Source organism: Lathamus discolor, chromosome 8, assembly GCF_037157495.1.
Source record: "Lathamus discolor isolate bLatDis1 chromosome 8, bLatDis1.hap1, whole genome shotgun sequence".
Classification (NCBI taxonomy): domain Eukaryota; kingdom Metazoa; phylum Chordata; class Aves; order Psittaciformes; family Psittacidae; genus Lathamus; species Lathamus discolor.
Genome location: NC_088891.1, coordinates 4,285,603 through 4,308,411, shown reverse-complemented (window position 1 = coordinate 4,308,411; position 22,809 = coordinate 4,285,603). Strand labels below are relative to the sequence as shown.

At 43.6% G+C, this 22,809-nt stretch overlaps 1 protein-coding gene and 2 long non-coding RNA genes across 7 annotated transcripts in view; all 3 read left to right on the top strand.

Annotated features, from left to right (window-relative positions):
• The first annotated feature begins 2,039 nt into the window (after nt 1-2,039).
• LOC136018753 (uncharacterized) lies at nt 2,040-3,144 on the top strand. Its single transcript, XR_010614558.1, has 3 exons — nt 2,040-2,128; nt 2,826-2,933; nt 3,101-3,144. It is a non-coding gene; the product is annotated as an uncharacterized LOC136018753 (long non-coding RNA).
• Nucleotides 3,145-11,076: 7,932 nt separating this feature from the next.
• Nucleotides 11,077-16,281, top strand: LOC136018752 (uncharacterized). The gene is made up of 3 exons (XR_010614557.1): nt 11,077-12,619; nt 13,629-13,729; nt 15,854-16,281. It is a non-coding gene; the product is annotated as an uncharacterized LOC136018752 (long non-coding RNA).
• A 966-nt stretch (nt 16,282-17,247) lies between these two features.
• MEF2A (myocyte enhancer factor 2A) overlaps nt 17,248-22,809 on the top strand; it is an 88,985-nt gene continuing 83,423 nt past the window's right edge. For 4 of the 5 annotated variants that reach the window (XM_065688446.1, XM_065688442.1, XM_065688445.1 and 1 more), the window contains exon 1: nt 17,248-17,353. The gene's annotated coding sequence lies outside the window, so the exon portion shown is untranslated. The remainder of the gene's footprint in view (nt 17,354-22,809) is intronic. The other variant, XM_065688447.1, reaches the window with a different exon arrangement.

Here is a 22,809-nt window from a genome sequence, read left to right as displayed (position 1 = left end):
CTTCTGCTCTGAGGGGTAGGAGTACATTCAGGCGATGCCAATCCACGGAGAAGTAAAGAAATGACTTCTGGCAGCTCAGACAGGTTCTTGGTCCGGCTGAATCTGACAGCATGCTGTTGGGGAGAACAGGAGATGTCATGGTTAATGAGTATGGAAATTGTATCAGTAGCTTGGCCATCTAGGTTTTAAATGTTGTCAATCTGTAACAGGCAATACTTCAGTCTAACATTTTCTGGCTGCCTCGTTTAAGGCACAAAAGCAGGCAGCCTCTCTAATGAGTCAGTATCTATAGACAGCAAGCTGTTGATAGCAAACCAGAAATCTTGGCTTCTCATCTCAATAAGTTTAAATTAATCAAAAGAGATAGTGGGCAGGAGAAGAAGAGGGGTTGTTTTCATTTGTTTTCACATCTTTGACTCACCTGACAAACTGAATTCCCCATCATTTTTCTGTCTCCCTGCTAGGCCTGCAGGAGCATTGTCTTCATTCCACTCCAGCTCATCAGCTATGCAGTGACCCTCTCACCCAGCTCATCTTTGCATCCTGGAGGGTGTTTAGAATCTGTGCCACGAGTGCTGAGATCAGGTAAAACCTATTTACTGTAAGCACATTGCCATCCAGCATTTCAGTCCAGCAAGGAATAATGACTGAAACTCCAAGACAGAGGTGTTGTGTATCTTTTAACTGGTATATGGAAAGGATCCTCTTCATGTCTAATGAATCTGTGGCTCTTGCAGACATCCAAGTGGGCTTTGCTGTCTCCAGAAGGGAGAGAAAGTGACTCTGGGAAGGCAGAGTGTGGAATCTGACACTACTGTGTAATTGAGGAAAAAGAGGTCATATGCATTATTTATGAGCAGAAGGCTGGGCTTAATGTTAACAAGTGAGAAGAAAAACGGCTTCAAAACACTGGCTTTCTGCTCTTCCCTGTAAGAAAGGCTTTTGTTTTAAACTGCTTCATTTTAGAGCAGGAGAAAGACAGAGCTGTTATTTATACCATGCCTTATTTTGTGTGTGTGGGGTGGTGTACAAGATTGAGGGAGAGGCAGGGATTGCCCCAAGGAGTGCAGTCTCTGTTCGCTTAAGCCGTGGCAAAGATGTGTCATGCCTGCTGCCCTGTAACTAGCTAATCCCAATCAGCTCTAGGCAAAAGATTTCACTGCAAGAGAACCAAGCTACTGTTCAGCATTTCCATTGGGCAGGGACCGTTTCTAAAGCAAAGGAATTCTCTCTGTATCACTCTATTCACAGATGCCCTCTTGCAACCACTGGCCAGCTTTGAGGTTGGATGAGCTGATCTTGTGGCTTCTGTCCTCTTATGGATCCCACACCAGCAGGGTTTGTCCTATTTGGTGTTGGGGTACGTGCTGGCACTGGCATGAGTGGTCCAGCTCAGGCTGCGGCAAAGTGTCACTGCAAAGTCACACAAATGTGCTGGGGTTTTGGTTTTTAATGTGTTCTGATGATTTTCTAGAGAAACCAGGCCTGGCAAATGGCAAGTTTTGCTTTTAATGTTGGCAACGTGTGATTATTGCCAGCAAGAGATATGTTCCAAAGAGCATGGGATGCTGAGCTGCCTCTTTTCCTGGGAAAACAGTGTGGGCTGAGGCAGGGCAAGTCCCTCCCTGTGTAGACATCACCTCCCTTATGCTGGAGTTATTGTCTGTATGGCTGTCACACCTAGAGGCCCCATGCAGAGCTTGTGCTCTCCCTGGACCTCTTTAAATATTAGCACATCCATTAAGGACCCCACCACAGAGGGCTTTAGGGCTCTTCCTCCCATTCCCCCAGCAGACATGAATGACACTTGCTGCTGGTGGCTGCTAACTGTAGTCCTGCTTGGGTTGGAGTCCATAGTTGGCATGTTTGTGTTGCAAATCTGGCACTAATCCATGAATTGGTGTTTGCAAAAGTTGTATCTGTTATTTTCTGTAGGTCCCAAAAGGTAGAAACCTCCAACACTTCTCTATGCAAAGGCCACGAAGCTCTCCTGTCACCATTTCTGTATTATAGCCGGTTGTCCTCTCTGTGGTTTAAAACATAGGCGCTTTTTTCCTTCCTGACTGCTTCCTGGAGTGATCCCAAGCAGCCATTACTTTGTTTCTGGGAAGAAAATCAGCCCAGTGGGGTAAGATGAGAATAAGTTGGGTTCTGTAAAAGTCAGGAAGCAAACAGTGAACACCATTGCACTGGAACTGATGGGGGGAAAAAGTACTCTGTTCCTTGATTTCTAACACTGCCTCATTGATTCTCCTCTTGGTTCAATCAGCAGTTACTGCTTCTCCTTAATCCAGGTTCATAACTACTTAGTGGAGTGGGTTCTTCACAGAAATACCCCTGAGAAATCCTAACAACGGGGTGAAGAGAAAGCTGAAGACCTTTGGGATCTTCCCTGTGGCCCAGAACGAATGTATTAGAGCAGGGAATTGCTGTTTTTAATAGGCCTCACTTGAAAGTCACTTTGCAGATGGGTTTGTGGCTGCACATTTTATGTGCCCAGCCAGAGGGGCCAGGAGATATATATCTGTGTGCTGACAACAAATAGAGCTGCTTTTCTGCTATGAAAACAGGAGTCCTGTTAAGTTTTTTTTTTTTTTTTTTTACCTTGTCCCCAGGCTTATTATAGCAAAGAAGGTAATGGCAGGAAGGACTAATGACTAGGGATGATTTCTGTAAAGGTGGGATTGGCACAGGAGAGGCTGGAGGTGAGGCACGGCAATGGGGGAGGGAGGCAGCCGTGTGGGGACTTGTGAGTCATGCATCCTCCAGCAAGAAGCACTGACTCACTGTGAGGATGATCACTCTGCTGTTCCCTTTCTGCTAAGGCTGAGGAAGAGGCAGTTGATACTCAGCTTCGCCAGCTCCCCGGTTAGAGGGTGAGATGTAGAAGGGAAGAAGCTGGAGACCATGGAAAACTGCAGTGAGAGGTGAAGGTGAGCTGTGGCAAGCACAGCCTTGGTGGCTGGTGTTTCTGCAGAGGGTCCACGCAACAGCTGGAGAGGAGAATCCCCCAGTGCATGGGCTCGACGTGGAACAGCAGTTCTGCACCCAGGCTATGCACTGGAGTCTTCAATACCTGTTTGTGTTCCCTCCACCACAGGGTCAAGGCTGTGTGCTGTCACACCTGGGAGAGGTGCCATCCACCTCCGCTGTGGATTACAGTTAAGTACAGTCAATGAGGATGTAGCTTTGACGCTTGTTATCTCCAGTCCAGCTCATAATGCTTAACAGATGAAGAGAAGCCATCTCTTAATCTGCAATGTTGGTGGATTGCTAAAAGAAAATACATCTTTTTATTACTTGTATACACAAGAGAGGAACGCTGCATGGCTGAGCAAAGAGACCAGAACAGCCATGGAGAAAGGAGGAAAGAAAATGCCTAAAGAGAATCCAAAATTACCCTAAAAGCTGATTTGCACTCATATGGTTACAGCTTCAAAGAGATTTCTTATGAGCAGAGTGTAAAGAGCCCCAATACACAACATGGGGTTGTAATTATTTTCAAAGCAGTGAGTGACTCTGAGTGTGTTTGTGCAGTGAGCATTGAGGGCAGGGGCTGTAACTGCAGAGTACAGCCAGTCCCTGACGCCGGGATCACAAAATGTGATAGCAATTGCAAGTGAGGGCTGCAATTTTCTCTCGCTTTACAAGTTTTATGTTGGTAATGTGAAGTAATTAATGAACCAGAACTGTGCTGCAGAGGGGGAATAATTTTAATGCTCTTTTTAAAGACCCTACTAAATCAATGGGGCAGTTTAAAAAGGAATGATAGCCTGGAGATTAGGAGACTTAATATGAGAAATTAGGCAGGGTTTTGAGTGACTGAATCTCAAGCAGCCAGGTACTTTGTGATCTGCTGCGTGGGCATTTGTGTGTTTGGTGCACGCTGACAAAGGCAGAACTCACTGCCTTTTAGGCCTATCTAGTCAGACTCTGTAGCCTTGGTCAGAAGTAAGGATCCCTGGGACTTGGAAAAGGCACTGAGAGACTGGAATGCACAAGCTCTGCTCCTGCTTTCCACTGTGCAGGAGCAGTATTTTTCCACTCCTGTCATAGGTCTTCTGACTACCAGCTACATAAGCTATGTCTACATGGTCTTTTGAAGGCAGATACGAGCTTACTCTGGCCGCTGTCCAAGAGAACCAGAAGCCATGTAGCTGCAGCTAATGTGCTACATGCCCAAATTACTGTGGCCTGCTGAGAGGCAGGATATTAGCTTGAGCTCAGGGCTGTGGCCAGCTCTAGACCATGAGTGAAGCAAGTTTTCATCTGCATGCAGAAGGGCATGTAGACCAGGACAGCCAGCTTGCATAGGATTTGGAAAGCTGGGGTTTTTTCAATAGGGCACATTAGCTGACCCCATGAAGATCAGGCAGACAGAACTCACTGTGCATCCTGCCCCAGGCAGGAAGAGCAATACCACATGGTTGGCCTCAGAGCCAGCCAGCTTCTCGGTGGCCAAATAAAACTGATTTATGAGCTCCATCCAAATTCTGTGGGCCTCCAGTTGGCTATCCCTGTTGTAGGCATACCCAGTGTTTCTCTTCTGTTTTAGATGGCAGTGACTCATTATGGACAGGGAGGGTTTGATTTCAGTCATCACTGGCTCCGAGTTTCTCAGGAGCCGTATAATGTGACACCTGATTGTCCACATTGAATTCTGAGCTGTGAGGAGGGTGTACACGTGCATGTGATGTGTTTGTGCAGTCCAGCTCAGAAGAAAGGCTGTCTCTGTTTTGGATGGATGCCTTTGCTGTCTTCTTCTCCCTAAATTTTTTTATTGTCTTCATTTTGAAGGCTGCTTCACATAAGAAATGTCACCATGTGCTATTCTTTAATGTTAATGAAGGAAGCACTCTGTGTGTGTGTACATAGATGTGCGTATGTACACATCCTAAGTATAATACAAGAAAGCAGCAGTGTTTATTTGTAAGTACATACACAAAATCCAGTCTTGTTTATCTTAGAATGCTACATAAGATACCAAGGATCCACAACAACCACTAAGAATGCAGTATACCGTGTACTAGGCAGTATCATGGTGCAGTGAATCAGGGACCTCTTTTCCTTTCACTCAAAACACACATCCCCCTTCTCCTGCTCTTATGCTTCCCCTTCTGTAACGTTTCTGGAACATAAAGCATTTTAAAAGCAGGAATTTGAGTAACTGTCTCAGTTACTGAGGGATGAAGCTTTAAGCAAAGCAGACCCATCAGGTGAAATCCTGGCCCTGTAAGAGTCAATGGCACAACTCTCACTGATCCTCCATGGTGTTAGGATTCTGCTTGTATCTTGTAACAATTGCCTTTTCTGAATTTGAGGCATTAGCCCTAGAATGGAATAGAAAAGCTAAAAATAGAAAACAGTCTGACCTAAAATAGTTTGACATCCATATCATAGTGCTTATTGTCTGAGAATACATCTAAATGACATGTTGATTAATCCTGATTTGAGGAGAATGTGATTCATTGGCAAGAACTGGGACTCTACCAATAATTCAGTACCAAAAGCTACACAGCCATTGACTCAGTGGGAAATGTTTCCAGTAAAACTTTATTTGCAAGCTGTCAGATTCATCTGCCATTTTCCCCAGCTACTTTTATTCCTTTCTGAGCGGCCTGGACCAAACCCTCCAACCCAGTTCATGTGGGCTATCAGCTACTCGACTAAAGCAACTTTCCCCCCTGCTATTTACTGAAAACAAAGCAGTCACATCAAGGCAGGTTGCTGTGAGTGGCTTTTAAGAGAGATGTCGGTTGCACTTAGTGCGCAGCTGGGGCCAAAGTGAAGCCCTGTAAGTGCCTGAGCCATTCAGCTGGAAATTACATCTTGTGTAGGAACCTAAATGTCAAATTCCCCAGTCCCCCTCTCAGCCAGAACTCCGACAACTCCCCTTTTCCCATGGGTCTTCTTCACTTTCCTACAGATGTAACTGTGCTCTCCTTCAGATACAATAAATCATATAGGGGAATGCCACAATCTAAAGCAAAGCGAGCTGTCACCCGGGACTTCAGATGACACTTAGCCACATTAACGAGTAAACAGAGCCCACAGGAAAGATGCCTTTTGAGATGCACTGTTTGTGTCAGCAGTGCTAAAACTAACGAACCAAAACAATGAGGGGAAAAAAGGGAGCTGTCAGAAGCACCTAAAGCTATAGGTGCAAAGTCAGATCGGTTGAGAAAAGCTCAAACATGAGGAAATCTTCAGGACAGTGCATAAATTATCTTTTCCATAAGCAGTAAGACAGTGCATACTCCTGGCTTTGTGATGACAGTAAAGCACTAAAAGAAAGACTAAATGTAGAGAAGGGAGCAGGCTTGAATGTGCTTCTTATTTTGGAGCCTTCTCATGGCAAGCAGGCAAGACTCGAGCCAAAGTCTTCAGGACACAGAAGGAAGTTGGATCCGTTATGCCACCGCATGGCTCATGAGCAAGCTGGTATGAAGAAAAGGATCAGCTATGCATTGTTCAGAAGGAGCCCCACAGAGCATGCAGTGTGACGGGCATCCCCAGGGCAGTGGGAGGCAACGTATCAACAGTCGGTGGAACTGGTCCAAATTTATAGCAATGCAGCTGAATGATAATTTCACTCTTGGTGATGGGGGAGCACAAGCATGCACCAGAAAAACACCCCAGCTGGTGGTAGGGTACAGAAAATGGTGCTGGGGAAATGGCTTTGCAGTCCTTGCTGTTGCTAATCCCCTCAATTCTGACTCTTGTAGTCTACACTCTCAAACTAATTACTCTTCCATTGAACCACTTCTTAAATAACAGTCCTCTGAAGGAACCTTTCAGATCACTAACATGATGAGAGGAGAATGGTATTAGCTACAGTTCTTGTATTTGTGGTTACTTCATGTTTATACAAACAAAAGTGCTTGGGCTTGAATTAACAATAGCTGTAATTTGGGTTTTGTTCCTTCAGTGATCCCCAAATTATGCTTGTGTACATAATTTGGTACCAGAGGCAGAATAAACATCAACTGTAATAGCTGAATTTTTAAGGTTAATACTAAGGCTAAGTACATAACATTTATCTTTTGAAGAAGAGAGCGTGTGTGCTCTGGGTGAGGGGGAAGGTGGAAACCATGTCTGTGAGAGCAATGGGTGATGGCTTAGTTCTGCATGATAAAATAAATAACTTCGATTAACTTCAAGCTCCAGTACCTCAGATGTTTGTTGTCACAGAGCAGCAGCTTGGCTGATTGGCAGCTCTGGTTTAGTCGACATGTGTTAACAGAAATTGCTCAATTTACACAGAGTACTTCAATCTGCTGTTTTAGAAGTTTCTGTCTCACAAAGAGCAGCATTTCAGCTTTTGACTAAATGGAGGACTTGTAAGGGGTATTAAAGAAATTGCTAAAGCTCCTGCAAACGCTATAGGTCAGACTGCTGACTGGGGTGCGTAGCTTGCACGTGTCACTGCAGATACTTCCCAGATAATGGCACTGATTGAGATTTTAATCTGGACAAAGTGCTGGAGGCAACTTTCTTTCCAACACTCAATTATCTTGATGATAATATGCTTTTTTCTTTCCTGTGTTCAAAATGTGCGGTCTGCTGCAACTGTGCAGTGTGACTACAGTGCTGCTCGGAAGGAGCAAAAAGCCCAGTGAACAGAATTCATGCCACGGCAAAGGGCACTTGGAGCACGAGTCCCATAGCGTGGAGGACAATGTATTTTTACCTTGGATGGATGAGCCATGAGAAAGGCTGCATTTCTTCCCACAGGCTACATGATGACTCCTTACTGGTTCTCAACAGCCACACAGGAATAAATTTGAGGCACAGCCTGCTACTAGGACTATGTAGTATGTTGTAGGGGCAAGACTATCATTTTATTGTGCGTATGCATCTTGTATCCTCCCTCATGGGATGCTGATCCATAACAGAGTCTTCTAAAGTCTCACACAACACAAAGAATTCAGGCTAGTTTCCCACGGACATGCTCCATAAAAGAATTTCTTAGAAGAGATAACTCAGCCAGGAAGTGGGAACTAGGGGGCCAGATTCCTTCATTCAAGTCAATCTCCCATCGGTAAAGGATTTGAAGAATTGTCCCTATATGACTAATTCCAACTCTGCTTCCCTGAGTTCAGTAACAGTTTCTAAAGCAGAAGGGTGAAGCCATTTGAGAGAATCAAGTTTTATTTGCTTTTTATTCATTAAGGATTTTTTTTTTTGCTAGATTGAATTTCTAATAACACTTAGTTCATTAAAATTTATGAAATCTAGAATTACTTTTCAATATCTATATCATCTTCTGATCCTTAATACTTTTCATCAAGCTCAAGGAATGAAAACAAACTCAGCTGTTCCATGTTTGTTCATGATCGACTTTTACCAGGGTTGTGTTAGCATTGTTACATCCTCGTTATTAGATGATGGCAGAGTGCACATTTCTGGGACGAGGCAGAATACCCACTCTTGCCTTCAGCAGTTTGCAACTGGAAATTAGAGTGTACCCAATCTGCCATGAGAGCCAGAGACCGTGCTGCTGCTTTCGCAGTCACCTCTGTCCCTCTCTCTACATTGTCTGCAGAGCACAGTGAATTTGGCTCATTTTCTTTGTTTATGTGTCCAGTTGATTTGATGCCTGAAGTGAATGCACACACTCTACACAATGCACAGAAGATTTTTGGCTTTTTATGGCTAATTGAAAGTCTTTCCATTTATGTTAGATTAAGCTGTATTGGATTTAGTTAAGCTAGTGCTGGGTAGCCACTTTTATTCTGCACTAAGAGTGATTTGTGTCTATTTACCTTCAATCCATTCCTAATTGGCTTGCACTGAGCTGAACTAACACCTGATTTATGCCCTCAATTATCCCATTTCAGCCAACAGCTCAGGCATGCTGTCCGGTTCCAGCAACTGAACGAGTTACCGCACATCAGTTGAGGCACGGTAACTGCAGCTTGCCTTGCTTTAGCCTGCAGCAAATGTGTGGTTCAGTGTGTCAGCTTAACCTCAGGGCCAAGAAAAGGAAAAGTCTAAACTGGTTTCTTCCATCTGAGATGGCCACAGGCTAAGAGCAAACACACATGGTCAATTACCATGGCTCAGTTGATGCATGGTAAGTTGTCAAGCATGTCAGTACGTGAATGAGATCACTCAGTCATGTATTCAGACCATGAAAGTATCATTTTAAACTGGTGTTACATAAAGAAGTGTAACTATGGATATGGACACGTGGACAAATTGGCATGGGGATAACAAGTCTCTGTGTGTCAGCTTTTCCCATACACGTACCTGCAGGAAATGCTAGATGATTTGAGGTAGCCTTGTCCTCTTTTGCCTGGGGGAAGGTATAGTGAAGGCACAGTAAATTCAGAGCCTGGCTTCCATTGCAATAATGGTTTTAACCTAGTTGAGAACAGTTCAGCTCTGCTAAAGTGTAACAAAACAGATTTAAACTACTTCTACACCAGTTAAACTATACCTACTGCTTAGTTTACTCTGCTTAGGTCAAATCTTTTGCAGGCCAAATCTTTGAATGAATAAGAGACTTTCCATTGCCTTCATAAAGCAATATGTAATGAAGAAGCTTGAGGACCCTTCATTTTAGAGTCCAGTCAAAAAATCAACTTGTATCTTTCTTAAGAACCACTGGAAAAAAACCCAAGACAAACAACAGAAGAAACCCAACAATCCCAAACTTTCAGCTTTCCTCCCAGATAACACTAGTTGTCTTACTTCATCCTTGTAGGAGAGCTAAGGGGAAATTTGCTCCTTTCCAACAAGCAGCACACCAGGATTTGCAAAACTGAAATGAAAGATAGAAAAGTTCCAAACCCAGGATGAGCCTGGACCCTTTCAAGCGATGACTGAGGTTAGTGAAACACAGGACCAAACACCACAACTTTGCATGCTTTTCCTTTTTATTCAGTATCTTGAACTCAATCTCAGTCAGTCTTTCTCTACTTCCATATAATGAAAGGGAAGACATTTGATTAGGTTATGTGAGATCACACGGATTGATTCAACACATGGCTGCAGGACCAGGCGTTATTATCTCTGCTAACACGGACACATTTTGAACACTGCTTCTCACTCTGCTATCAGCCACCGCCACCTCTGCAGTAATGTGACAGCAAGAGAAAAAGGATGGGAAGGCGATAAAGTTTGCCCACGCAAGTAGAAAAGAACTTTCTGTCCAAAGCCAGCTGGCTTGGCTTGGAAATGAAATGGCATTTTAGGATGAGGTGACCTGTTTATATGTGTATCAGAGCTTTGTCTCAAAGCACTTGTCCTAGATGCTACAGCAGGGTCTGTGAAGTAGTTTACCATCAAGTAAGTAACCACGGAAAACAGGTGAGCTGTCTCAGTGCCAGTTTGTCTTCTAAACTGTTTGACAGATAAGAAACCATCCTCAGAGATTGCAACAAATGTGCTGCCGCATTTCATGGTTCGAACTGAGCTTATTTTTAGTAAAGGGTTGAGAAAGTATGCAATAATCCTAAATCACAGCCAAGAAAACCATAAACCCCTTAACAAATGCCTGTTCAGATACAGAACTCTGAAATGTGCACCAGTTGATCCACGTTAACACGCTGGTTGGATTTTTAAACTTATTTTCCAAACAAAAGCAAACGTTCAGCAGAGATCAATGGCATATTTGCCTTTACCTGAAGGGGCCAGAGGGATCCTGTGGGATCATCCTATGTGTACCCCCAAAGGAATCAATGGGAAATACACCAATGACATATTTGTACTGAGGGAGTCTGGACTCAGTTACAATAGGCTCAAAATGCACCTTATAAACTGCCTAAGCTTAAGAATTTAACTTTATTTCTTAAGTTAACTGCTTTGAAATTTCTGTGTTATGCCTTACACATTATAACAGAGCCACTGTGGGCTCTGGGGATGAAGCTTACAAGGTCAGGACAATAAAAGCTGCCTTTTCACATGTGCAGTTTGGTCAGTGGCATTTACAGCAAAGCAGGTAAATGCAGGAAAAATAATGCTTAAACTTACATTTTAAGAGCAGCTCTAACTGATTGCAGTGGGAGCTGAGGGTCCCTTGTGCAAGCCAGGAGCAACTTATCTGGCTTTTAAGAGTTCCATGAGTCTTTTGTCACTTGAAGAGGCTCCATCAACTTCAAACCTACTTAAAAAAGTAGTTCAAAGTCTTTCCAGGTATGATGGTCTCCTATATCTATTTCTGTCCTTTTTGTTTCTTAACAGCATGGGATACTGACCACACATACTGCTGTCAAATATAGAAATTAAACTTAGGGTAAAAAGGAGACATTTTCTCTTTAATCCCTTAGAAAATCTTCCAGAATAAAACACAGTTCTTAAATTGATAATGTCCCTTTAAGAATTTATTTGCCAGGTAATGTTAGAAGAAGAAAGACTTTAAGGTCAGTTTGAACATTTAAAAAGACCTCTTCTAAAATCAGTTTTGAATCTGTATTACAGATAATGGCAAGCAGTGTTTGCACAGGTCTCCAAATGATAAAATATATTCTATACCTTAAGAATGCAGGTAACTTTAAAATTCTTTTAAGTGATTTCTAGCTCTTCGAAAAAAGGGCAAGATCTACCTAAGAAATACTTTGTTGAGTAAAAATAGTAGTTTAGTGTTGCAATATCTGACAGTCATAGTATGCATAAAGCTACAAAATCATTATCGGATGAAGGCCTGCAGTTTTGGACTAACATGGTAAATACTATTGTTGGGTTTTTTTTTGAGGGGTGAAATAATACAATGCCATCAGAAGAGAAAAGTGCATTCTAATAACAAAAACATTGAACGTAACTATTTTTCTTTAGATCTGCTATGCAATCTGTGTGTTCTCTATAAGATGTCAAACTATACCGTGCATATGTACACTTTGCTCTCTCTATAAATATACATGTGCATGACACATTTCTGAAAGCAGTAAATGAGTGCTGGGGAAATACAGAAACAATGAAGTTCCTAAGAGAGGCTGATTTTTTCAAGTTATTAAAAGAAGGTGGCAAGCATTCATGAGGATATGAGAATTTAAAGCCGTCTGCAGGAAACTCTGAAAACCTCTGGTTAAGGCTGCTGCCAAAAAATCTCAGCTATGTTATGTCAGAATGTTTAATTGCAAGCTGCAGTTTTAATGAATGGAAAGATATGGCAAAAGCAGGAAGTTTCTGAAGCAACACAGAGCGACCAAGAAAATAAAATACCAAAGGTTGTAATCTTGAATGCTGTTGGAAGCAGGAATTTCCATCCACGCTCCGAGTGCTTTTCCTACTGCGCAGAATTTGCCAGCTGTCTGGCTGAGGGGAGAGGTAAGCTGTTCTGGATATCATCTCCTGGGCTCAGGGCAGCACTTGTTATGTCTACATGAACAAGTCAACTTCTTTACATTTGTCATTATGGGTGTTTACAGAAATGCAGCTTAGGAATAAAGGGAGGAAAGGCAAATGTCAGAGTGCATTAAATAACATATTTTCTTTACTTTCCAAGAAGCTTGCTCGCAGCATGATGTTACTATTTATATCAGATCTCTTAAACCCAGCTGTTGGTTCATGTTAACATGCGGAATGGTGAGAAAATCCCAGCAGAAGAGCGCGAATCCCGGGGAGACTTGTGTTCTGCCATTGTGAGGACCTAGAAAACATCCCAAGTTTTGCTGAGGTAAGGATCAGGCATGCAGTCGGTGAGGTGTGCAATACAAATACTTCCCGTGTTGATCCTCCAGTATTAGGAGGCCAAGAGCAAAACAAAGCGAAAAGTGCCAAACGCTGCAACAGACAACTTCAGATAACTGAGCCCCTGGCTGGAAAAGTTTGAAAGAGAACTTTTACCTGTAACTCAAACCTGGCAACTATACTGTACACCCACATTACAGCATTCTTAGACAAGCTGTGTCTGATCTAATCTTATGTACCTTGGCCACAAGTTTTGGAAAAACAAATATTCCCAAGGCAATCAGATTACTGAATGTACCATATAACGATGTGGAAATACTAGTGGTTTACAGAGGGCAGTTTATGAAATGGATTGAGTGATTTTAATTCATGCATTGTCAGGCAATTTGGACTTAACTAAAATAAGGAAACCTTTTCTTGATTATATCTGTCTTTAGTGGAACACCAGAGGCAAACAGCAGTGTAACAGCAGTAATTCCAGCCTCAGACGCGGAGGTCAGGGGAGTCCGTTCCAAGCCAGCTTTCTGAGAGCGAACAGCTGTGTCTGTACTGAAGTGGTCATCATGGGGTTAACAGGGTTACCCAGAGTGTTAATGGAAAGGAACCATTAACTGCTCCTCTCTGATTTCCTGCTCCCTAGGTGGGAGTCCCCCCTGCTCCTATCCTTTGTTTCCAATGCAAGTTCCCATCCTGAAACACTTCGAGTACAATTTGGTTTTGTTGCAATAAGAAGTCCTTTACAAAATCTTCATTCATAGAGTATTTCCACCATTGTAAGTGGAACAATGTTAGGAATTGATCTGGCCTGAGATTTTAAGAAACCTTGTTCTTAAAACCTGATTCACAGACCCTCCTTCCCTCTGAAAGATAACTTGTGTGGCAAAAGCTACAGAACATCCCCTACTCCTCTATAATTTTAAAGTCCTGAATTTGGTTTATTTTTTTTAATATAAAGTTCACCTTTAGAAGCATAAGATTAAGCATTTTTTTTCCAGGACACAACCACTGATTTCTGGAATATAAAGAACATTTGAAAGGAGGCCTGAGGAACAGCCATGGTACAGCTCTGGAGCGGTTTCTAAGAAGGTCCTAAAACGTAAGTTAAAAGTTAGTGGAGATATGATTTTGGTGGCAGTGCCTCCAAAATACCTTGAATGGGTGGGTGGAATAGAGACGCAGGGGAAAGCTTTATTGCCATAACAACTGCTGGATGATGACTCTATTCAACTGTGAGGCTATTTAGTTAAAATTAAGAGTACTGGTGACTTTTTTCCATCCGTATTTTTCTCTATATTAGCTATTAATGTGCCTTTATTTCTCTTTGGATAGCATGGAAATTACACTGCCTGTTACTGACCAAGAGAAGAGATTTCAGGTGGCTCCTTTTTTGTCTCTGCATCATACATAAGAGGGGCAGAAATGCGTTCAGCGGTTGTTCTCTCTGAAGAGTGATCCTAGCAGATGCTTGCAATAATTTCTCACTTGTCATATTGACACTCAAGCGTGATGTTCTCTGGGGCTTTGTTATGTTGCTGCTTCTATGGTTTTATAAAGAGGGTAATTTTTTTCTCTGTAGCATGGGTTTTTCTTAATCACCTGCAGCTCTGCATCCTTTGCATTGCCCAGCTGCTTTTGGCCTTTGCATTTGTCCTGGAAAATAAACCTAATGCAGAACATGGCCATTAAGTCACGTACTGATTTTAGCCATTTTGATATCTGAATTTTTGTATGATCTTATTCGTGTCACCCTCAGGGGTGGTATTTTTCATTTATTCTATTGTGACCTGTGAGAACATCTGTGACCTCCCCACCACCCATTCTTTTTCACCAGTGGTCCCAAGAGGGGTCTGCAGAAGCAGATGTAGCGGCACATCACCGCATGTGGAAAACAACATCTGTAATCTCAATTGGATGCCGTATTTTGCACTTCCTTTTCTCAATTGTTACAGAGGGCAATGTTTCAATTGAGGGAGGAATGCACTTCAGTGGGAAAGACACTGCTGTGTACCCCATAACCATTGTTTGCAATCCCTTGAGCAACACATGCTATGCTTATTCTTGTAGTGCCACTGAAAAGGACAGATTAGACCCAATTATTTATCTCTTTGGCTTTCTGCTCTATTTTTGCCAACTTAGAGTAATATGATTACATACTGAAAATAATTAATGAGAAGAAGTCCTTGCTTAGGCCTTGCTTTGGTGCCTTACTCAGACTCCCACTGACGTTTATAACTTTCAGGATTTTATCTAACATCTTTTGAGCATATTGCTGTCATAAGAGGATTTCATGGTATTGATCATTAGTGACAGGACAAGGGGTAACGGGTTCAAACTTAAACAGGGGAAGTTTAGATTGGATATAAGGAGGAAATTCTTTACTGTAAGGGTGATGAGGCACTGGAATGGGTTGCCCAGGATGGTCGTGAATGCTCCATCCCTGGTGGTGTTCAAGGCCAGGCTGGACGAAGCCTTGTGTGGGATGGTTTAGTGTGAGGTGTCCCTGCCCATGGCAGGGGGGTTGTAACTGGATGATCTTAATGTCCTTTCCAACCCAAACTATTCTATGATTCTATGATTCTATTAGATGCTAGTAATAGACCTTACAGATATTATGGATGATAAACATGGTGAGGAAGAAGGGAATTAACCATGTTCATATAAAAATAACATTTGGACTGTTCATGTTGAGAATTGTAAGGAAACTGTATGTATTTAAATCTCTTCCTGATTATTATAGGTAAGAATCAGTTTGGAAATACAATAGTGGGTGGCAATTACTTGGATTTTGTTATTTGTTTTTCACACTTATTATTAGCTTTTTCCTAGATCCACTGTAAGAAGTGCATAGTCCTGCACTTCTGCTTTGAGTGAAAGGTGGATGTTTGATGACTTGCTCAAGTTACTTAGTGGCCATTTATTTAAATCCCGAGTAAACTGTACATTATAAACCCTGAACTTCAAGATTTCTGTGAGCTGTGAATGCCTGCTTCCCTTTGAGCTGAATGTTTGGAAACTGGGTAACAGAAATCGACATTCATTTTTTTGGGAATGACCTTGCAGGATCAACCTTTTTTCCTTCCAGGGCTGGAGGTTGGTGGGTTGGGACTTTCTGTCATCCTTTTGTGCATCCTGTTTTTTCACCATGTGCAGAGCTATCTTTTTGTACCCAGTTCATGATGCAGCCTTCTGAATATAAAGAACTCTCCTTTCCACTTCCCAGAGAAAGCACCTTTGATCCTCGTGTCCTGAAGCAGAGACAAGCCCTCTCCATCGGTGACTTAGTGCTTGGAAATGGCTCCCATTGTTTCACTTCGAGGCTGCGGGTACCTTGTGGGATAACTGTGGAGAGGCTGTGGAGCACAGATGATGTTTGGCAAGTACCTTTTTTATCATCAAAATTTTATTTTTGGGTCATTCTTCAACCACTGCCTTATGTGAAGGAGAAATACGCCAATTTTATGTCTTTTCTTATGTACTCCAAAGTAGTCTTTTCTACTTAAAATTAATGGGAACTCCGACAAAGATAACATCAGGTGGAAGAGCCAAGGTGGACTGTCCCCTGAGCCTGAAAAGCGAAGATGGAGCTCATGTCCTCAGAGAGCAGTGATTCTCACAGCACAGTCAGAAGATAATAAAATAGAGCAGGGAGGTGGTGGTGCCTGTGAGGGTGACGGGGGGTAGCTGGGCTGTTTGTAGCCGGTGCCTGGTGTCGGTCTCCTGCATCCTCTGGTGATGAGATCTTGCCGAAGGGTGGGCGACCGCTCACTGAGGCTTGTTTTAATGAACTCGAGGATGTGACTTCGTAACCGAAGAGCAAAGCTTCGCCTTGCTGGGGAGAGAGCAGAGCAGGGCCCACTCCTCTCTCTGCCGGCGCGGCTCAGCCGGGGCCTCCGCCTCAGCCGCTGGTGGAGCGGCGGGGCCGGCCCGAGGCCGCGGTGAGGCCGCGCCGCAGCCGTTGCCCCCGGCAACCCCCGAGCCCCGGCGGGGCACGAGCACCGGCGCACGCGCCCCTCCCTGCCGGGGCGGGGCCTCGCTACGTGCGTCACCGGGTCCCTGTGCGCGTGCGCAGCCCCCAAGGCTGGGGCGGGCGAGGGCTGGCTTCCTCCGCGGTCGGCCCGCACATGCTCGGCTCTGATTGGCTACCGCCGCCCTCGCCGCCGTTCTGATTGAGAGCCCGGCTGCCACTCAGCCGCTCCACGTTTCATTAGGCCCCGCCCACCAACTGCGCTCTGATTGGCGGGCGCCTCTCCCCCTGGCGGGCGCTGTGATTGGTGGCACCGCCCCTTCGGTCGGGCGCGCTGCCCTATGAGCGCGCGGAGCCGCAGGACTGGGTCGGCGGTGAAGAATGTAGACCCGGCCGCTCCCCATGGCCAAACAAAATAATCCGGCGATGCTGGGCGCTCAAACCGCGCTGATCCCAGCCCGGCAGCCGGGCGCAGCCTCCCCTCGCACTCCCCTCCGCTGCCCTCCTCGCCCTGTCACTTCCTGGCTCGGTTGAGCCCCCTCAGCGGCGGCCGAGCTGCCAGGAGAAAAGGGCGGAAGGATACTCTCGGGAGAGCTGTGCTCCGCTGAGGAGTGTGACAGAGGAAGTAGTTCCGGCCCTGATTGGGCCTTGTTTCCCAAAAATAGCGCCCAGCGGGTATCCGTGCGCCGGTGTCAGTGTCTCCTGAGGAGCCCCGGCGGGGAGGCGGCAGCGGCGGCGAGGGGACGGGACGGGCGGGTGAGCGAGAGAGCGAGGGGGGTCCCGGCTCTGTGCCGCGATCGGGAGCGCGTTCCCTGGGCCCGGCGGCGAGGGTCGGCGGCGGGGAGCGGCGGGCGAACGGGGTCGGGGCAGGGGCAGCGGGTGACGGGCGGGGGCAGTGGCCGAGGGGGGCGGCTGAAGCCGGGGGCAAGAGAAGGAGGTTTTCGTGCCGCCGTCCCCCTCCCGCTGTGCCGCACCGAGCGGGGCGGGGGGCGGGCGGGGGAGGGGCGCGGGCGGCGGTGCGGGGTCCCGCCGGTGGGAGAGCGGCCCGCGGCCGGAGCCTCCCCGGGAGTTGTTCGCCGGTGTCTGGAGCGGAGGATGGACGTTACGGATCGGGCCGGCGGGGTCTGCCCCGAGGCTGGTGCGCTGGGGAGGCGGGGTGGGGTGCGAGGCCCTGGCGTTCGGGGAGCGCTGAGGTAAGAGCGGCTTCGTCCGGGTGGCCAACTTCTGTACGCGGGGTGCGTGTGCGCCTGGGAAGGCGGGGAGGAAAAGTAGCTTTTGTCCTGCTTCTCGGCAGCCACGTTGGGTAAGCAACAGCACGCTTAAAAACAACCAACCAACGGCAAAAATCCTTCGTAGGAGTCTGTCTGTGGCACACACCGGCGAAAACGAGCGGGGGTCGGCTAGGGAGGAGGTGAGGGTGGAAATTGTTCAAGTAGTTGTACACCGCATTAAGGTGCGCTGCGAATGGGAGGGGAAACTGCTCGCTAATGTGTAAACTAGAGGATGTTTTGTCCAGAGGAAGGAGATTGAACGTACAGCTGTGTCGTACTGCGAGTAGGATTTTGTGTTCGGCAGCTGTGTGCAGGAGTCGGGAGGAGAGGGGAAGAGACTGTGCTATTTCTGACTGGAAACAGTCGGTTTTTGAGTTTACGGAGCTCTATTTCCCAGTAAATCCGTAGCGGCTGTTGAGATGCGAGGTGCTGAGGAGAGTGGAATTGCTTAGAAAAACTAAGCCATAGTGACTTGTTTGACAGGTGATTAAATTCCCGAGTTGAGAAGCTGGAGTTCTAGAGGGGAGGGAAAAAAAAAGAACAAGAAGAGGGTATTTTTAGTGCTTAGTATAAAACCATTGAGTCCCATAGTTATACAAAGACTACGTTTCTTATGAACAGTGGGGGAAACGGCAAAAAGGACAAATTTAGGAAGAGTAGTAAAGAAAGTGGTTTAGTGTGGGATTGGTAATATAGACAGTATTTATCTTAAACCTTTTTCAGAGCCTGATAAATTGTTATGGATCATAAGGAAGGCTGTACGCTTTCAGACTCAATTATGTTAGCTGTCTGCGTGTAGTTATTCTGTATGTGGGTCTTTTTTCATTTTTAGGAACTAGTTATATTTTGATAGGTATTTCTGTTATTATTTCTAGCTGGTGTTTAAGCAGCCTGTGCAAAAGGTATCACAGCAATATTCCTATAATCTTGTCTGTCTGTTTCTAAAAGCATTTAAAATGCTTATCTCTACCTCTTACATATAAGAAAATAATCTTTGGCTTTTTTTCCTTCCTCTGTAACAAGTGATTTGCATTTGGGGGAAAAGTGCGAGGTTCCTCTTTTAAACTGTTTTTTCCATTTAGGTGCTAGAATGCGTGAAAAGGACATGTCTTTCAGTTACATAATTCAGAAGAATTGTAACAAAGGATGTAATGTTAACACTTTTGGTCACTAAATGGCCTTAATTATAAATCGTAGTGTAAAATTCTGTATTTATTTAGCTAGCAAAAGAAAACCGAGAATGGAACAATATGGCTTGATATTAAGGGATTATAATAGTGCTGGGCAGTTTGAGATGAGCCTTTTTGATTGCACACATTCAGCTTGGAATTTAGGAAGGAAAATAACCCAGTGCCCTGGTTAGTTATTTTTCTCCTCCATAATTCTTTTCTAAATCTGTAGTTGACGTAGTCCACCAGTAGTAGTAGCGGAGTATCATCCGTGCATGAGAAGAATCCTTCAATGGGAGGGACAGGATCTTCTTTAGAGCAATTTTAATGTAGGTGGCACAGTGTCTCTTCGGTTTTAATATTCTAGCATTTGAAATGATTTATTTCTGAGAAGGTATTTGAAAACTGTAAACTATGGTAAAATATATTAGCCTTTAGGTCTTAGGTTTACTTATTTTGCTTTATTTCCTTAAGAGTGTGTTTAAGCCAATGTACTTCTCACCTCTATAAATGAGTGAGCCCATAGAATGCTGTGCATATGCACAGATATCTGGATTTAGCTTCCTATAATTTCACATAGTATTAGTTTCTTTCTCTGCCAGACAAGGGGTGGAGAAATAAGTGAACGTTGAATTTTATGGTGCTAGGTATGATCTATAGAATTGAGTCACTTTGGACTGTAAAGGTGAGAGGGATATGGCTAGATTAAAACTTGAAGTAATTCTGAAGAATAAATGACTTATTATGGCAGATCTCTCTTATTTACAAACCTTATTTAACCTGATGTGTGCACAGTTTGCCTTGTACTGGTTTGATGTGGACAGCTACAGGGTTTATTTCAGAGTGTTAGCCAAGTTTCTCAGATAACTTGTTGATGTCATTCTGTGTATTCTGGGCCTAAGTGCTGCTTCGGAGTGACTGGAGGCACCATGCAAGCTTGTGAACAATGCCATGCTACCTTGCCTGGTTTCAATCACACCCTGTATAACACAATATAGCTGAATAATTCTCTTAACAGTGGTAAAATTAGTGGAGTATAGTGCTGTGTAATGTGCAAATCTGTATTAGTTTTTCCTAAATAAGACCTATCTTGAATTACTGTAGTTGGTTATGCCCTTGTGATGCATGAGAGATGCCTGTGTGTTTCAGAGCCGTTAAAAAGTTTCCTAAAAATAAACATTAGCACGTTTTATTCACCTCCCCAAATTCCTTAGTTTTTATTTTTAAAGGCCACAGGATTAAATCCTCTCTAAATTTCAGTCTTTGGGCCTTTTCAGTTATGACAGCAGCCTGATGATGTGTGCAAACCCCTGGGAGATCCTTTTCTTTCTCATTAAAACAAAATTTACTTCAAATTAATTGGAACATCATGTGGTGACGTATATATTATGTAGCTTTTAATGCACCAAGTTGCTTTATTTGTCACATTTCTTGTATTTGAAAGCTGTTATTTTACATGTGTAATAATGTGTTCTTCAGTTGAGCAAATGGGGCTAAAGTCAAAATTTCTGTCTGTGATAATAAGGGTGAGTTTTGGTGCCTGTTGTCTTGTGTTCAGATTTGATTCCTTCAGCTTTGGTAAAGTAACCAGAAAAAATGAATGCAGCATTCTTTTTCCTTGCATGCTTTGCTGCTAGTGCTAAAGGCTAATGCAGTAATTATTTGAATGGACTTGCCAGTGTGGTGCTGTAGTGGTCCTGAATGTGGGTTTAGTTTAACTCTTTCTCCTGTCATGTGAAATGAATGAGGTCTCCAGAGATGCAGTCAGATCCTGAAATAACTAAATATAGCTGCCTCCTTCCCTGGATGTTTACCAGGTGGTTTTGGTGTCTTAGGAAGTTTGTAAGATTACAGCAAGACATTCTTTTGCTTTTTTTTCTCCCCCAAGTTAATTTTGTTGAGCTGCCAGTAAAAGACTTCAGGAACTTTTTTGGACAGCTAATCAAAATACATTTTAGGTCATTGATGCAGTCTCCAGTGAATGAACAAAACAGTGTTACTCTGAGTTAAAAACAGGCTTCAACTGTGTAATATGACAGTTGCCCTCCCCCACCATATGTTCTGTGGTAGAGTACCAGCTAATAAATAATGCCATGGAGGGTGAAGTTTGCAGCCTGGAATAGTGAATTTTGTTTTAAGTGTCTGATCTAGATTTCTACCTCTTACCACCCCTCTGCTCTGGTATACTCTTATTTTAACATTTGATCTTTCGAGTTACTGCTTGCGGAGTTAAAGGAATATTTCTTTTTTTCTCTTCCATATTAAGGGACTAATTTTTATTCATCAACTGTCTTGTTTCAGTTTCTGTTTAATGGCTTTGTGAGAATTTTTCTAGATTTCTTTAACTCAAATCTTTTTAGGAACACGTTACTGTATACTCATTTCCATTTGTCACTAAAGTGTGCATGCAAGACAAATTTGTTCCTGAGATTTCATTCCACCCCCCTGCCAAAATAGTCACGGAGTTGGAATATTTTAAATTGTATTTATGGTAATATTTTTCCTTTCTCCTTTTATCTGTAATCTGAGGCTGCAGTGAAGAGTTTGGCAGGAATGACTGTCGGGTAAAGACAGCAAAATTTTGTGGTCAGTCTTCTTTCCTCAGAATTCAGATGCAGGACAATACAGAACCTTTTCTACAGAAAGCACCATGCTTTTTTTCCCTGTATGTTATAAAAATACAAGTGTGCCTATATAATGAGAAGAAAATACATCCTTCTTAATAAGAGTGTGATTAATTGAATTAGTTTTCAGGAAATTAACTACTTTATATTCAAAATGTTAGTGGTGCTTAATTAGGTGGGTCTCCCAGTTCTATTTGTCTCTGTCCCTGAAGAGCTTTTGAATTCTGCCGAAGTCCTGTTGGGCCAACCTAGAGATGTAAAAGTGTATTCTGTATTGCTTTGTGCTCAGCTGGATTTCACTAGTAGCTACTAAGTATTGTTGCATGCCTATTTTAAGTCTACTAAGATAAAAAGGAAGTGTTAGGAATCATCAGCCCAGCATAGTTGTGGAAAGGTGCTTGCTTTAAGTATCTGTGTACCACGCACTGATGACAAAGCATCTTTTACTGTGCTTTTGTCTTCATTGTGGTAGTCAGAAATCACCTGAAAGAATGGGGTGTAGAATGGTTGCGTTTGTGCTTATACTTTTATGATAATAGGAAGAAGGTTTTCTTCAGTTACTTCAAATCCTTTCAAGTGTTTTTGAAACTTGGCTTCATTTGAAAGCCAGATTGCTTCTAACACTGTAATTCAGGTTTTCATGGATTGGATTGATGTTATTTTTATTGTTTGAAAGCTAACCATAGACCTGTGAGAATATGTCATCTTGATACCTGCAGTAATACTTGCAAGCTGTGGTCAGTGTGAGTATTGAGTGCTGCACCAGTATGCACAGGCCTGATCTTGTAATCTTCAGTGATCACTAATAATGTTTGAAATGTCAAGGGGTATAAATTATTCAACATTTAGCTGTATAATTATGTAAGCACATCTATAACAGCTGTGCTGTGGCTATACTGTTAAACATTTATTGAAGATACTGGCATACAGAGTTGAGAGAATTCAGGGAGACTTTTATTATCTCTTATGATGCATAGGAAGTTTATTTTAAGTGTGAAAAGATGCAAACAATTGTAGGAGAAGAAAGTAAGCAAGTAGTTGAACCTTGGGAGACTAGTGGATATACACATGTACAGAAAGATGAGGGCTCATAAAGGGCAGAACAGACGTGGCTTGGCAGTGTCCATTACAGGAACTGCTGAAGGGTG